Below are 9,686 nucleotides of genomic sequence, written 5' to 3'. Positions count from 1 at the left end.
GAAAATTAAGCAAAAAGGGGGAATGCAACACGAGGACTTCCCAGGAGGTCACCCATCCTAGTACTACTCTCGCCCAAGCACGCTTAACTTCGGAGTTCTGATGGGATCCGGTGCTTTTGTGCTGGTATGATCGCATCCGACATACTCTGCCTCCTCCTCCCCCTTATGCGCGCCTTCCGCGCCGCCTCCCCCGCCCGCTCCCCGGCGCGCGTGGGCCCCACGTCCTGCCGCGCGGTGTCGCCCCGCTTCCCGGTGCACCGCCGAAGCTCGAGCCGCGATCCGGTTGCGCAAAAAAAAAAGTTAGAAATAAAACGAATACAGCGAGGCGGATGAACGCGAGGAAAATTAAGCAAAAAGGGGGAATGCAACACGAGGACTTCCCAGGAGGTCACCCATCCTAGTACTACTCTCGCCCAAGCACGCTTAACTTCGGAGTTCTGATGGGATCCGGTGCTTTAGTGCTGGTATGATCGCATCCGACATACTCTGCCTCCTCCTCCCCCTTATGCGCGCCTTCCGCGCCGCCTCCCCCGCCCGCTCCCCGGCGCGCGTGGGCCCCACATCCTGCCGCGCGGTGTCGCCCCGCTTCCCGGTGCACCGCCGAAGCTCGAGCCGCGATCCGGTTGCGCAAAAAAAAAAGTTAGAAATAAAACGAATACAGCGAGGCGGATGAACGCGAGGAAAATTAAGCAAAAAGGGGGAATGCAACACGAGGACTTCCCGGGAGGTCACCCATCCTAGTACTACTCTCGCCCAAGCACGCTTAACTTCGGAGTTCTGATGGGATCCGGTGCTTTAGTGCTGGTATGATCGCATCCGACATACTCTGCCTCCTCCTCCCCCTTATGCGCGCCTTCCGCGCCGCCTCCCCCGCCCGCTCCCCGGCGCGCGTGGGCCCCACGTCCTGCCGCGCGGTGTCGCCCCGCTTCCCGGTGCACCGCCGAAGCTCGAGCCGCGATCCGGTTGCGCAAAAAAAAAAAGTTAGAAATAAAACGAATACAGCGAGGCGGATGAACGCGAGGAAAATTAAGCAAAAAGGGGGAATGCAACACGAGGACTTCCCGGGAGGTCACCCATCCTAGTACTACTCTCGCCCAAGCACGCTTAACCTCGGAGTTCTGATGGGATCCGGTGCTTTAGTGCTGGTATGATCGCATCCGACATACTCTGCATCCTCCTCCCCCTTATGCGCGCCTTCCGCGCCGCCTCCCCCGCCCGCTCCCCGGCGCGCGTGGGCCCCACGTCCTGCCGCGCGGTGTCGCCCCGCTTCCCGGTGCACCGCCGAAGCTCGAGCCGCGATCCGGTTGCGCAAAAAAAAAAAGTTAGAAATAAAACGAATACAGCGAGGCGGATGAACGCGAGGAAAATTAAGCAAAAAGGGGGAATGCAACACGAGGACTTCCCAGGAGGTCACCCATCCTAGTACTACTCTCGCCCAAGCACGCTTAACTTCGGAGTTCTGATGGGATCCGGTGCTTTAGTGCTGGTATGATCGCATCCGACATACTCTGCCTCCTCCTCCCCCTTATGCGCGCCTTCCGCGCCGCCTCCCCCGCCCGCTCCCCGGCGCGCGTGGGCCCCACGTCCTGCCGCGCGGTGTCGCCCCGCTTCCCGGTGCACCGCCGAAGCTCGAGCCGCGATCCGTTTGCGCAAAAAAAAAAAGTTAGAAATAAAACGAATACAACGAGGCGGATGAACGCGAGGAAAATTAAGCAAAAAGGGGGAATGCAACACGAGGACTTCCCAGGAGGTCACCCATCCTAGTACTACTCTCGCCCAAGCACGCTTAACTTCGGAGTTCTGATGGGATCCGGTGCTTTAGTGCTGGTATGATCGCATCCGACATACTCTGCCTCCTCCTCCCCCTTATGCGCGCCTTCCGCGCCGCCTCCCCCGCCCGCTCCCCGGCGCGCGTGGGCCCCACGTCCTGCCGCGCGGTGTCGCCCCGCTTCCCGGTGCACCGCCGAAGCTCGAGCCGCGATCCGGTTGCGCAAAAAAAAAAGTTAGAAATAAAACGAATACAGCGAGGCGGATGAACGCGAGGAAAATTAAGCAAAAAGGGGGAATGCAACACGAGGACTTCCCAGGAGGTCACCCATCCTAGTACTACTCTCGCCCAAGCACGCTTAACTTCGGAGTTCTGATGGGATCCGGTGCTTTAGTGCTGGTATGATCGCATCCGACATACTCTGCCTCCTCCTCCCCCTTATGCGCGCCTTCCGCGCCGCCTCCCCCGCCCGCTCCCCGGCGCGCGTGGGCCCCACGTCCTGCCGCGCGGTGTCGCCCCGCTTCCCGGTGCACCGCCGAAGCTCGAGCCGCGATCCGTTTGCGCAAAAAAAAAAAGTTAGAAATAAAACGAATACAACGAGGCGGATGAACGCGAGGAAAATTAAGCAAAAAGGGGGAATGCAACACGAGGACTTCCCAGGAGGTCACCCATCCTAGTACTACTCTCGCCCAAGCACGCTTAACTTCGGAGTTCTGATGGGATCCGGTGCTTTAGTGCTGGTATGATCGCATCCGACATACTCTGCCTCCTCCTCCCCCTTATGCGCGCCTTCCGCGCCGCCTCCCCCGCCCGCTCCCCGGCGCGCGTGGGCCCCACGTCCTGCCGCGCGGTGTCGCCCCGCTTCCCGGTGCACCGCCGAAGCTCGAGCCGCGATCCGGTTGCGCAAAAAAAAAAGTTAGAAATAAAACGAATACAACGAGGCGGATGAACGCGAGGAAAATTAAGCAAAAAGGGGGAATGCAACACGAGGACTTCCCAGGAGGTCAACCATCCTAGCACTACTCTCGCCCAAGCACGCTTAACTTCGGAGTTCTGATGGGATCCGGTGCTTTAGTGCTGGTATGATCGCATCCGACATACTCTGCCTCCTCCTCCCCCTTATGCGCGCCTTCCGCGCCGCCTCACCCGCCCGCTCCCCGGCGCGCGTGGGCCCCACGTCCTGCCGCGCGGTGTCGCCCCGCTTCCCGGTGCACCGCCGAAGCTCGAGCCGCGATCCGGTTGCGCAAAAAAAAAAAGTTAGAAATAAAACGAATACAACGAGGCGGATGAACGCGAGGAAAATTAAGCAAAAAGGGGGAATGCAACACGAGGACTTCCCAGGAGGTCAACCATCCTAGCACTACTCTCGCCCAAGCACGCTTAACTTCGGAGTTCTGATGGGATCCGGTGCTTTAGTGCTGGTATGATCGCATCCGACATACTCTGTCTCCTCCTCCCCCTTATGCGCGCCTTCCGCGCCGCCTCCCCCGCCCGCACCCGGCGCGCGTGGGCCCCACGTCCTGCCGCGCGGTGTCGCCCCGCTTCCCGGTGCACCGCCGAAGCTCGAGCCGCGATCCGGTTGCGCAAAAAAAAAAGTTAGAAATAAAACGAATACAACGAGGCGGATGAACGCGAGGAAAATTAAGCAAAAAGGGGGAATGCAACACGAGGACTTCCCAGGAGGTCACCCATCCTAGTACTACTCTCGCCCAAGCACGCTTAACTTCGGAGTTCTGATGGGATCCGGTGCTTTTAGTGCTGGTATGATCGCATCCGACATACTCTGCCTCCTCCTCCCCCTTATGCGCGCCTTCCGCGCCGCCTCCCCCGCCCGCTCCCCGGCGCGCGTGGGCCCCACGTCCTGCCGCGCGGTGTCGCCCTGCTTCCCGGTGCACCGCCGAAGCTCGAGCCGCGATCCGGTTGCGCAAAAAAAAAAGTTAGAAATAAAACGAATACAACGAGGCGGATGAACGCGAGGAAAATTAAGCAAAAAGGGGGAATGCAACACGAGGACTTCCCAGGAGGTCACCCATCCTAGTACTACTCTCGCCCAAGCACGCTTAACTTCGGAGTTCTGATGGGATCCGGTGCTTTAGTGCTGGTATGATCGCATCCGACATACTCTGCCTCCTCCTCCCCCTTATGCGCGCCTTCCGCGCCGCCTCCCCCGCCCGCTCCCCGGCGCGCGTGGGCCCCACGTCCTGCCGCGCGGTGTCGCCCCGCTTCCCGGTGCACCGCCGAAGCTCGAGCCGCGATCCGTTTGCGCAAAAAAAAAAAGTTAGAAATAAAACGAATACAACGAGGCGGATGAACGCGAGGAAAATTAAGTAAAAAGGGGGAATGCAACACGAGGACTTCCCAGGAGGTCACCCATCCTAGTACAACTCTCGCCAAAGCACGCTTAACTTCGGAGTTCTGATGGGATCCGGTGCTTTAGTGCTGGTATGATCGCATCCGACATACTCTGCCTCCTCCTCCCCCTTATGCGCGCCTTCCGCGCCGCCTCCCCCGCCCGCTCCCCGGCGCGCGTGGGCCCCACGTCCTGCCGCGCGGTGTCGCCCCGCTTCCCGGTGCACCGCCGAAGCTCGAGCCGCGATCCGGTTGCGCAAAAAAAAAAAGTTAGAAATAAAATGAATACAACGAGGCGGATGAACGCGAGGAAAATTAAGCAAAAAGGGGAATGCAACACGAGGACTTCCCAGGAGGTCACCCATCCTAGTACTACTCTCGCCCAAGCACGCTTAACTTCGGAGTTCTGATGGGATCCGGTGCTTTAGTGCTGGTATGATCGCATCCGACATACTCTGCCTCCTCCTCCCCCTTATGCGCGCCTTCCGCGCCGCCTCCCCCGCCCGCTCCCCGGCGCGCGTGGGCCCCACGTCCTGCCGCGCGGTGTCGCCCCGCTTCCCGGTGCACCGCCGAAGCTCGAGCCGCGATCCGGTTGCGCAAAAAAAAAAGTTAGAAATGAAACGAATACAACGAGGCGGATGAACGCGAGGAAAATTAAGCAAAAAGGGGGAATGCAACACGAGGACTTCCCAGGAGGTCACCCATCCTAGTACTACTCTCGCCCAAGCACGCTTAACTTCGGAGTTCTGATGGGATCCCGTGCTTTAGTGCTGGTATGATCGCATCCGACATACTCTGCCTCCTCCTCCCCCTTATGCGCGCCTTCCGCGCCGCCTCCCCCGCCCGCTCCCCGGCGCGCGTGGGCCCCACGTCCTGCCGCGCGGTGTCGCCCCGCTTCCCGGTGCACCGCCGAAGCTCGAGCCGCGATCCGGCTGCGCAAAAAAAAAAGTTAGAAATAAAACGAATACAACGAGGCGGATGAACGCGAGGAAAATTAAGCAAAAAGGGGGAATGCAACACGAGGACTTCCCAGGAGGTCACCCATCCTAGTACTACTCTCGCCCAAGCACGCTTAACTTCGGAGTTCTGATGGGATCCGGTGCTTTAGTGCTGGTATGATCGCATCCAACATACTCTGCCTCCTCCTCCCCCTTATGCGCGCCTTCCGCGCCGCCTCCCCCGCCCGCTCCCCGGCGCGCGTGGGCCCCACGTCCTGCTGCGCGGTGTCGCCCCGCTTCCCGGTGCACCGCCGAAGCTCGAGCCGCGATCCGGTTGCGCAAAAAAAAAAAGTTAGAAATAAAACGAATACAACGAGGCGGATGAACGCGAGGAAAATTAAGCAAAAAGGGGGAATGCAACACGAGGACTTCCCAGGAGGTCACCCATCCTAGTACTACTCTCGCCCAAGCACGCTTAACTTCGGAGTTCTGGTGGGATCCGGTGCTTTAGTGCTGGTATGATCGCATCCGACATACTCTGCCTCCTCCTCCCCCTTATGCGCGCCTTCCGCGCCGCCTCCCCCGCCCGCTCCCCGGCGCGCGTGGGCCCCACGTCCTGCCGCGCGGTGTCGCCTCGCTTCCCGGTGCACCGCCGAAGCTCGAGCCGCGATCCGGTTGCGCAAAAAAAAAAAGTTAGAAATAAAACGAATACAACGAGGCGGATGAACGCGAGGAAAATTAAGCAAAAAGGGGGAATGCAACACGAGGACTTCCCAGGAGGTCACCCATCCTAGTACTACTCTCGCCCAAGCACGCTTAACTTCGGAGTTCTGATGGGATCCGGTGCTTTAGTGCTGGTATGATCGCATCCGACATACTCTGCCTCCTCCTCCCCCTTATGCGCGCCTTCCGCGCCGCCTCCCCCGCCCGCTCCCCGGCGCGCGTGGGCCCCACGTCCTGCCGCGCGGTGTCGCCCCGCTTCCCGGTGCACCGCCGAAGCTCGAGCCGCGATCCGGTTGCGCAAAAAAAAAAGTTAGAAATAAAACGAATACAACGAGGCGGATGAACGCGAGGAAAAATTAAGCAAAAAGGGGGAATGCAACACGAGGACTTCCCAGGAGGTCACCCATCCTAGTACTACTCTCGCCCAAGCACGCTTAACTTCGGAGTTCTGATGGGATCCTGTGCTTTAGTGCTGGTATGATCGCATCCGACATACTCTGCCTCCTCCTCCCCCTTATGCGCGCCTTCCGCGCCGCCTCCCCCGCCCGCTCCCCGGCGCGCGTGGGCCCCACGTCCTGCCGCGCGGTGTCGCCCCGCTTCCCGGTGCACCGCCGAAGCTCGAGCCGCGATCCGGTTGCGCAAAAAAAAAAAGTTAGAAATAAAACGAATACAACGAGGCGGATGAACGCGAGGAAAATTAAGCAAAAAGGGGGAATGCAACACGAGGACTTCCCAGGAGGTCACCCATCCTAGTACAACTCTCGCCAAAGCACGCTTAACTTCGGAGTTCTGATGGGATCCGGTGCTTTAGTGCTGGTATGATCGCATCCGACATACTCTGCCTCCTCCTCCCCCTTATGCGCGCCTTCCGCGCCGCCTCCCCCGCCCGCTCCCCGGCGCGCGTGGGCCCCACGTCCTGCCGCGCGGTGTCGCCCCGCTTCCCGGTGCACCGCCGAAGCTCGAGCCGCGATCCGGTTGCGCAAAAAAAAAAGTTAGAAATAAAATGAATACAACGAGGCGGATGAACGCGAGGAAAATTAAGCAAAAAGGGGAATGCAACACGAGGACTTCCCAGGAGGTCACCCATCCTAGTACTACTCTCGCCCAAGCACGCTTAACTTCGGAGTTCTGATGGGATCCGGTGCTTTAGTGCTGGTATGATCGCATCCGACATACTCTGCCTCCTCCTCCCCCTTATGCGCGCCTTCCGCGCCGCCTCCCCCGCCCGCTCCCCGGCGCGCGTGGGCCCCACGTCCTGCCGCGCGGTGTCGCCCCGCTTCCCGGTGCACCGCCGAAGCTCGAGCCGCGATCCGGTTGCGCAAAAAAAAAAGTTAGAAATGAAACGAATACAACGAGGCGGATGAACGCGAGGAAAATTAAGCAAAAAGGGGGAATGCAACACGAGGACTTCCCAGGAGGTCACCCATCCTAGTACTACTCTCGCCCAAGCACGCTTAACTTCGGAGTTCTGATGGGATCCCGTGCTTTAGTGCTGGTATGATCGCATCCGACATACTCTGCCTCCTCCTCCCCCTTATGCGCGCCTTCCGCGCCGCCTCCCCCGCCCGCTCCCCGGCGCGCGTGGGCCCCACGTCCTGCCGCGCGGTGTCGCCCCGCTTCCCGGTGCACCGCCGAAGCTCGAGCCGCGATCCGGCTGCGCAAAAAAAAAAGTTAGAAATAAAACGAATACAACGAGGCGGATGAACGCGAGGAAAATTAAGCAAAAAGGGGGAATGCAACACGAGGACTTCCCAGGAGGTCACCCATCCTAGTACTACTCTCGCCCAAGCACGCTTAACTTCGGAGTTCTGATGGGATCCGGTGCTTTAGTGCTGGTATGATCGCATCCGACATACTCTGCCTCCTCCTCCCCCTTATGCGCGCCTTCCGCGCCGCCTCCCCCGCCCGCTCCCCGGCGCGCGTGGGCCCCACGTCCTGCCGCGCGGTGTCGCCCCGCTTCCCGGTGCACCGCCGAAGCTCGAGCCGCGATCCGGTTGCGCAAAAAAAAAAAGTTAGAAATAAAACGAATACAACGAGGCGGATGAACGCGAGGAAAATTAAGCAAAAAGGGGGAATGCAACACGAGGACTTCCCAGGAGGTCACCCATCCTAGTACTACTCTCGCCCAAGCACGCTTAACTTCGGAGTTCTGGTGGGATCCGGTGCTTTAGTGCTGGTATGATCGCATCCGACATACTCTGCCTCCTCCTCCCCCTTATGCGCGCCTTCCGCGCCGCCTCCCCCGCCCGCTCCCCGGCGCGCGTGGGCCCCACGTCCTGCCGCGCGGTGTCGCCTCGCTTCCCGGTGCACCGCCGAAGCTCGAGCCGCGATCCGGTTGCGCAAAAAAAAAAGTTAGAAATAAAACGAATACAACGAGGCGGATGAACGCGAGGAAAATTAAGCAAAAAGGGGGAATGCAACACGAGGACTTCCCAGGAGGTCACCCATCCTAGTACTACTCTCGCCCAAGCACGCTTAACTTCGGAGTTCTGATGGGATCCGGTGCTTTAGTGCTGGTATGATCGCATCCGACATACTCTGCCTCCTCCTCCCCCTTATGCGCGCCTTCCGCGCCGCCTCCCCCGCCCGCTCCCCGGCGCGCGTGGGCCCCACGTCCTGCCGCGCGGTGTCGCCCCGCTTCCCGGTGCACCGCCGAAGCTCGAGCCGCGATCCGGTTGCGCAAAAAAAAAAGTTAGAAATAAAACGAATACAACGAGGCGGATGAACGCGAGGAAAATTAAGCAAAAAGGGGGAATGCAACACGAGGACTTCCCAGGAGGTCACCCATCCTAGTACTACTCTCGCCCAAGCACGCTTAACTTCGGAGTTCTGATGGGATCCTGTGCTTTAGTGCTGGTATGATCGCATCCGACATACTCTGCCTCCTCCTCCCCCTTATGCGCGCCTTCCGCGCCGCCTCCCCCGCCCGCTCCCCGGCGCGCGTGGGCCCCACGTCCTGCCGCGCGGTGTCGCCCCGCTTCCCGGTGCACCGCCGAAGCTCGAGCCGCGATCCGGTTGCGCAAAAAAAAAAAGTTAGAAATAAAACGAATACAACGAGGCGGATGAACGCGAGGAAAATTAAGCAAAAAGGGGGAATGCAACACGAGGACTTCCCAGGAGGTCACCCATCCTAGTACTACTCTCGCCCAAGCACGCTTAACTTCGGAGTTCTGATGGGATCCGGTGCTTTAGTGCTGTTATGATCGCATCCGACATACTCTGCCTCCTCCTCCCCCTTATGCGCGCCTTCCGCGCCGCCTCCCCCGCCCGCTCCCCGGCGCGCGTGGGCCCCACGTCCTACCGCGCGGTGTCGCCCCGCTTCCCGGTGCACCGCCGAAGCTCGAGCTGCGATCCGGTTGCGCAAAAAAAAAAGTTAGAAATAAAACGAATACAACGAGGCGGATGAACGCGAGGAAAATTAAGCAAAAAGGGGGAATGCAACACGAGGACTTCCCAGGAGGTCACCCATCCTAGTACTACTCTCGCCCAAGCACGCTTAACTTCGGAGTTCTGATGGGATCCGGTGCTTTAGTGCTGGTATGATCGCATCCGACATACTCTGCCTCCTCCTCCCCCTTATGCGCGCCTTCCGCGCCGCCTCCCCCGCCCGCTCCCCGGCGCGCGTGGGCCCCACGTCCTGCCGCGCGGTGTCGCCCCGCTTCCCGGTGCACCGCCGAAGCTCGAGCCGTGATCCGGTTGCGCAAAAAAAAAAGTTAGAAATAAAACGAATACAACGAGGCGGATGAACGCGAGGAAAATTAAGCAAAAAGGGGGAATGCAACACGAGGACTTCCCAGGAGGTCACCCATCCTAGTACTACTCTCGCCCAAGCACGCTTAACTTCGGAGTTCTGATGGGATCCGGTGCTTTAGTGCTGGTATGATCGCATCCGACATACTCTGCCTCCT

The 9,686-nt window shown here is 59.7% G+C and overlaps 29 non-coding genes across 29 annotated transcripts; all 29 read right to left on the bottom strand.

The window, feature by feature from the left end:
• Nucleotides 1–19: 19 nt before the first annotated feature.
• Nucleotides 20–138, bottom strand: LOC133893848 (5S ribosomal RNA). Its single transcript, XR_009904679.1, has one exon. It is a non-coding gene; the product is annotated as a 5S ribosomal RNA (ribosomal RNA).
• A 221-nt stretch (nt 139–359) lies between these two features.
• Nucleotides 360–478, bottom strand: LOC133893741 (5S ribosomal RNA). The gene has a single exon (XR_009904578.1). It is a non-coding gene; the product is annotated as a 5S ribosomal RNA (ribosomal RNA).
• Nucleotides 479–699: 221 nt separating this feature from the next.
• LOC133893846 (5S ribosomal RNA) lies at nt 700–818 on the bottom strand. The gene has a single exon (XR_009904677.1). It is a non-coding gene; the product is annotated as a 5S ribosomal RNA (ribosomal RNA).
• Nucleotides 819–1,040: 222 nt separating this feature from the next.
• Nucleotides 1,041–1,159, bottom strand: LOC133894043 (5S ribosomal RNA). The gene has a single exon (XR_009904862.1). It is a non-coding gene; the product is annotated as a 5S ribosomal RNA (ribosomal RNA).
• A 222-nt stretch (nt 1,160–1,381) lies between these two features.
• LOC133893740 (5S ribosomal RNA) lies at nt 1,382–1,500 on the bottom strand. Its single transcript, XR_009904577.1, has one exon. It is a non-coding gene; the product is annotated as a 5S ribosomal RNA (ribosomal RNA).
• A 222-nt stretch (nt 1,501–1,722) lies between these two features.
• Nucleotides 1,723–1,841, bottom strand: LOC133893739 (5S ribosomal RNA). The gene has a single exon (XR_009904576.1). It is a non-coding gene; the product is annotated as a 5S ribosomal RNA (ribosomal RNA).
• Nucleotides 1,842–2,062: 221 nt separating this feature from the next.
• Nucleotides 2,063–2,181, bottom strand: LOC133893738 (5S ribosomal RNA). The gene has a single exon (XR_009904575.1). It is a non-coding gene; the product is annotated as a 5S ribosomal RNA (ribosomal RNA).
• Nucleotides 2,182–2,403: 222 nt separating this feature from the next.
• Nucleotides 2,404–2,522, bottom strand: LOC133893737 (5S ribosomal RNA). The gene has a single exon (XR_009904574.1). It is a non-coding gene; the product is annotated as a 5S ribosomal RNA (ribosomal RNA).
• Nucleotides 2,523–2,743: 221 nt separating this feature from the next.
• LOC133894118 (5S ribosomal RNA) lies at nt 2,744–2,862 on the bottom strand. Its single transcript, XR_009904935.1, has one exon. It is a non-coding gene; the product is annotated as a 5S ribosomal RNA (ribosomal RNA).
• A 222-nt stretch (nt 2,863–3,084) lies between these two features.
• On the bottom strand, nt 3,085–3,203 carry LOC133894117 (5S ribosomal RNA). Its single transcript, XR_009904934.1, has one exon. It is a non-coding gene; the product is annotated as a 5S ribosomal RNA (ribosomal RNA).
• A 220-nt stretch (nt 3,204–3,423) lies between these two features.
• LOC133894036 (5S ribosomal RNA) lies at nt 3,424–3,543 on the bottom strand. The gene has a single exon (XR_009904856.1). It is a non-coding gene; the product is annotated as a 5S ribosomal RNA (ribosomal RNA).
• A 221-nt stretch (nt 3,544–3,764) lies between these two features.
• LOC133893736 (5S ribosomal RNA) lies at nt 3,765–3,883 on the bottom strand. Its single transcript, XR_009904573.1, has one exon. It is a non-coding gene; the product is annotated as a 5S ribosomal RNA (ribosomal RNA).
• Nucleotides 3,884–4,105: 222 nt separating this feature from the next.
• LOC133894129 (5S ribosomal RNA) lies at nt 4,106–4,224 on the bottom strand. The gene has a single exon (XR_009904946.1). It is a non-coding gene; the product is annotated as a 5S ribosomal RNA (ribosomal RNA).
• Nucleotides 4,225–4,445: 221 nt separating this feature from the next.
• LOC133893735 (5S ribosomal RNA) lies at nt 4,446–4,564 on the bottom strand. The gene has a single exon (XR_009904572.1). It is a non-coding gene; the product is annotated as a 5S ribosomal RNA (ribosomal RNA).
• A 221-nt stretch (nt 4,565–4,785) lies between these two features.
• On the bottom strand, nt 4,786–4,904 carry LOC133893981 (5S ribosomal RNA). The gene has a single exon (XR_009904804.1). It is a non-coding gene; the product is annotated as a 5S ribosomal RNA (ribosomal RNA).
• A 221-nt stretch (nt 4,905–5,125) lies between these two features.
• Nucleotides 5,126–5,244, bottom strand: LOC133893734 (5S ribosomal RNA). Its single transcript, XR_009904571.1, has one exon. It is a non-coding gene; the product is annotated as a 5S ribosomal RNA (ribosomal RNA).
• A 222-nt stretch (nt 5,245–5,466) lies between these two features.
• Nucleotides 5,467–5,585, bottom strand: LOC133893991 (5S ribosomal RNA). The gene has a single exon (XR_009904813.1). It is a non-coding gene; the product is annotated as a 5S ribosomal RNA (ribosomal RNA).
• A 222-nt stretch (nt 5,586–5,807) lies between these two features.
• LOC133893733 (5S ribosomal RNA) lies at nt 5,808–5,926 on the bottom strand. The gene has a single exon (XR_009904570.1). It is a non-coding gene; the product is annotated as a 5S ribosomal RNA (ribosomal RNA).
• A 222-nt stretch (nt 5,927–6,148) lies between these two features.
• Nucleotides 6,149–6,267, bottom strand: LOC133894007 (5S ribosomal RNA). Its single transcript, XR_009904828.1, has one exon. It is a non-coding gene; the product is annotated as a 5S ribosomal RNA (ribosomal RNA).
• Nucleotides 6,268–6,489: 222 nt separating this feature from the next.
• Nucleotides 6,490–6,608, bottom strand: LOC133894128 (5S ribosomal RNA). The gene has a single exon (XR_009904945.1). It is a non-coding gene; the product is annotated as a 5S ribosomal RNA (ribosomal RNA).
• A 220-nt stretch (nt 6,609–6,828) lies between these two features.
• Nucleotides 6,829–6,947, bottom strand: LOC133893731 (5S ribosomal RNA). The gene has a single exon (XR_009904568.1). It is a non-coding gene; the product is annotated as a 5S ribosomal RNA (ribosomal RNA).
• A 221-nt stretch (nt 6,948–7,168) lies between these two features.
• LOC133893979 (5S ribosomal RNA) lies at nt 7,169–7,287 on the bottom strand. The gene has a single exon (XR_009904802.1). It is a non-coding gene; the product is annotated as a 5S ribosomal RNA (ribosomal RNA).
• A 221-nt stretch (nt 7,288–7,508) lies between these two features.
• LOC133893730 (5S ribosomal RNA) lies at nt 7,509–7,627 on the bottom strand. Its single transcript, XR_009904567.1, has one exon. It is a non-coding gene; the product is annotated as a 5S ribosomal RNA (ribosomal RNA).
• Nucleotides 7,628–7,849: 222 nt separating this feature from the next.
• LOC133893990 (5S ribosomal RNA) lies at nt 7,850–7,968 on the bottom strand. Its single transcript, XR_009904812.1, has one exon. It is a non-coding gene; the product is annotated as a 5S ribosomal RNA (ribosomal RNA).
• A 221-nt stretch (nt 7,969–8,189) lies between these two features.
• LOC133893729 (5S ribosomal RNA) lies at nt 8,190–8,308 on the bottom strand. Its single transcript, XR_009904566.1, has one exon. It is a non-coding gene; the product is annotated as a 5S ribosomal RNA (ribosomal RNA).
• A 221-nt stretch (nt 8,309–8,529) lies between these two features.
• LOC133894006 (5S ribosomal RNA) lies at nt 8,530–8,648 on the bottom strand. The gene has a single exon (XR_009904827.1). It is a non-coding gene; the product is annotated as a 5S ribosomal RNA (ribosomal RNA).
• Nucleotides 8,649–8,870: 222 nt separating this feature from the next.
• LOC133894079 (5S ribosomal RNA) lies at nt 8,871–8,989 on the bottom strand. Its single transcript, XR_009904896.1, has one exon. It is a non-coding gene; the product is annotated as a 5S ribosomal RNA (ribosomal RNA).
• A 221-nt stretch (nt 8,990–9,210) lies between these two features.
• LOC133893728 (5S ribosomal RNA) lies at nt 9,211–9,329 on the bottom strand. The gene has a single exon (XR_009904565.1). It is a non-coding gene; the product is annotated as a 5S ribosomal RNA (ribosomal RNA).
• A 221-nt stretch (nt 9,330–9,550) lies between these two features.
• Nucleotides 9,551–9,669, bottom strand: LOC133893727 (5S ribosomal RNA). Its single transcript, XR_009904564.1, has one exon. It is a non-coding gene; the product is annotated as a 5S ribosomal RNA (ribosomal RNA).
• Nucleotides 9,670–9,686: the final 17 nt, after the last annotated feature.

The sequence above is a fragment of the Phragmites australis genome, chromosome 15 (assembly GCF_958298935.1).
Source record: "Phragmites australis chromosome 15, lpPhrAust1.1, whole genome shotgun sequence".
NCBI classification, from domain to species: Eukaryota; Viridiplantae; Streptophyta; class Magnoliopsida; order Poales; family Poaceae; genus Phragmites; species Phragmites australis.
Note: the sequence above shows the minus strand (reverse complement) of the source record. Positions and strands in the feature narration are given on the sequence as shown.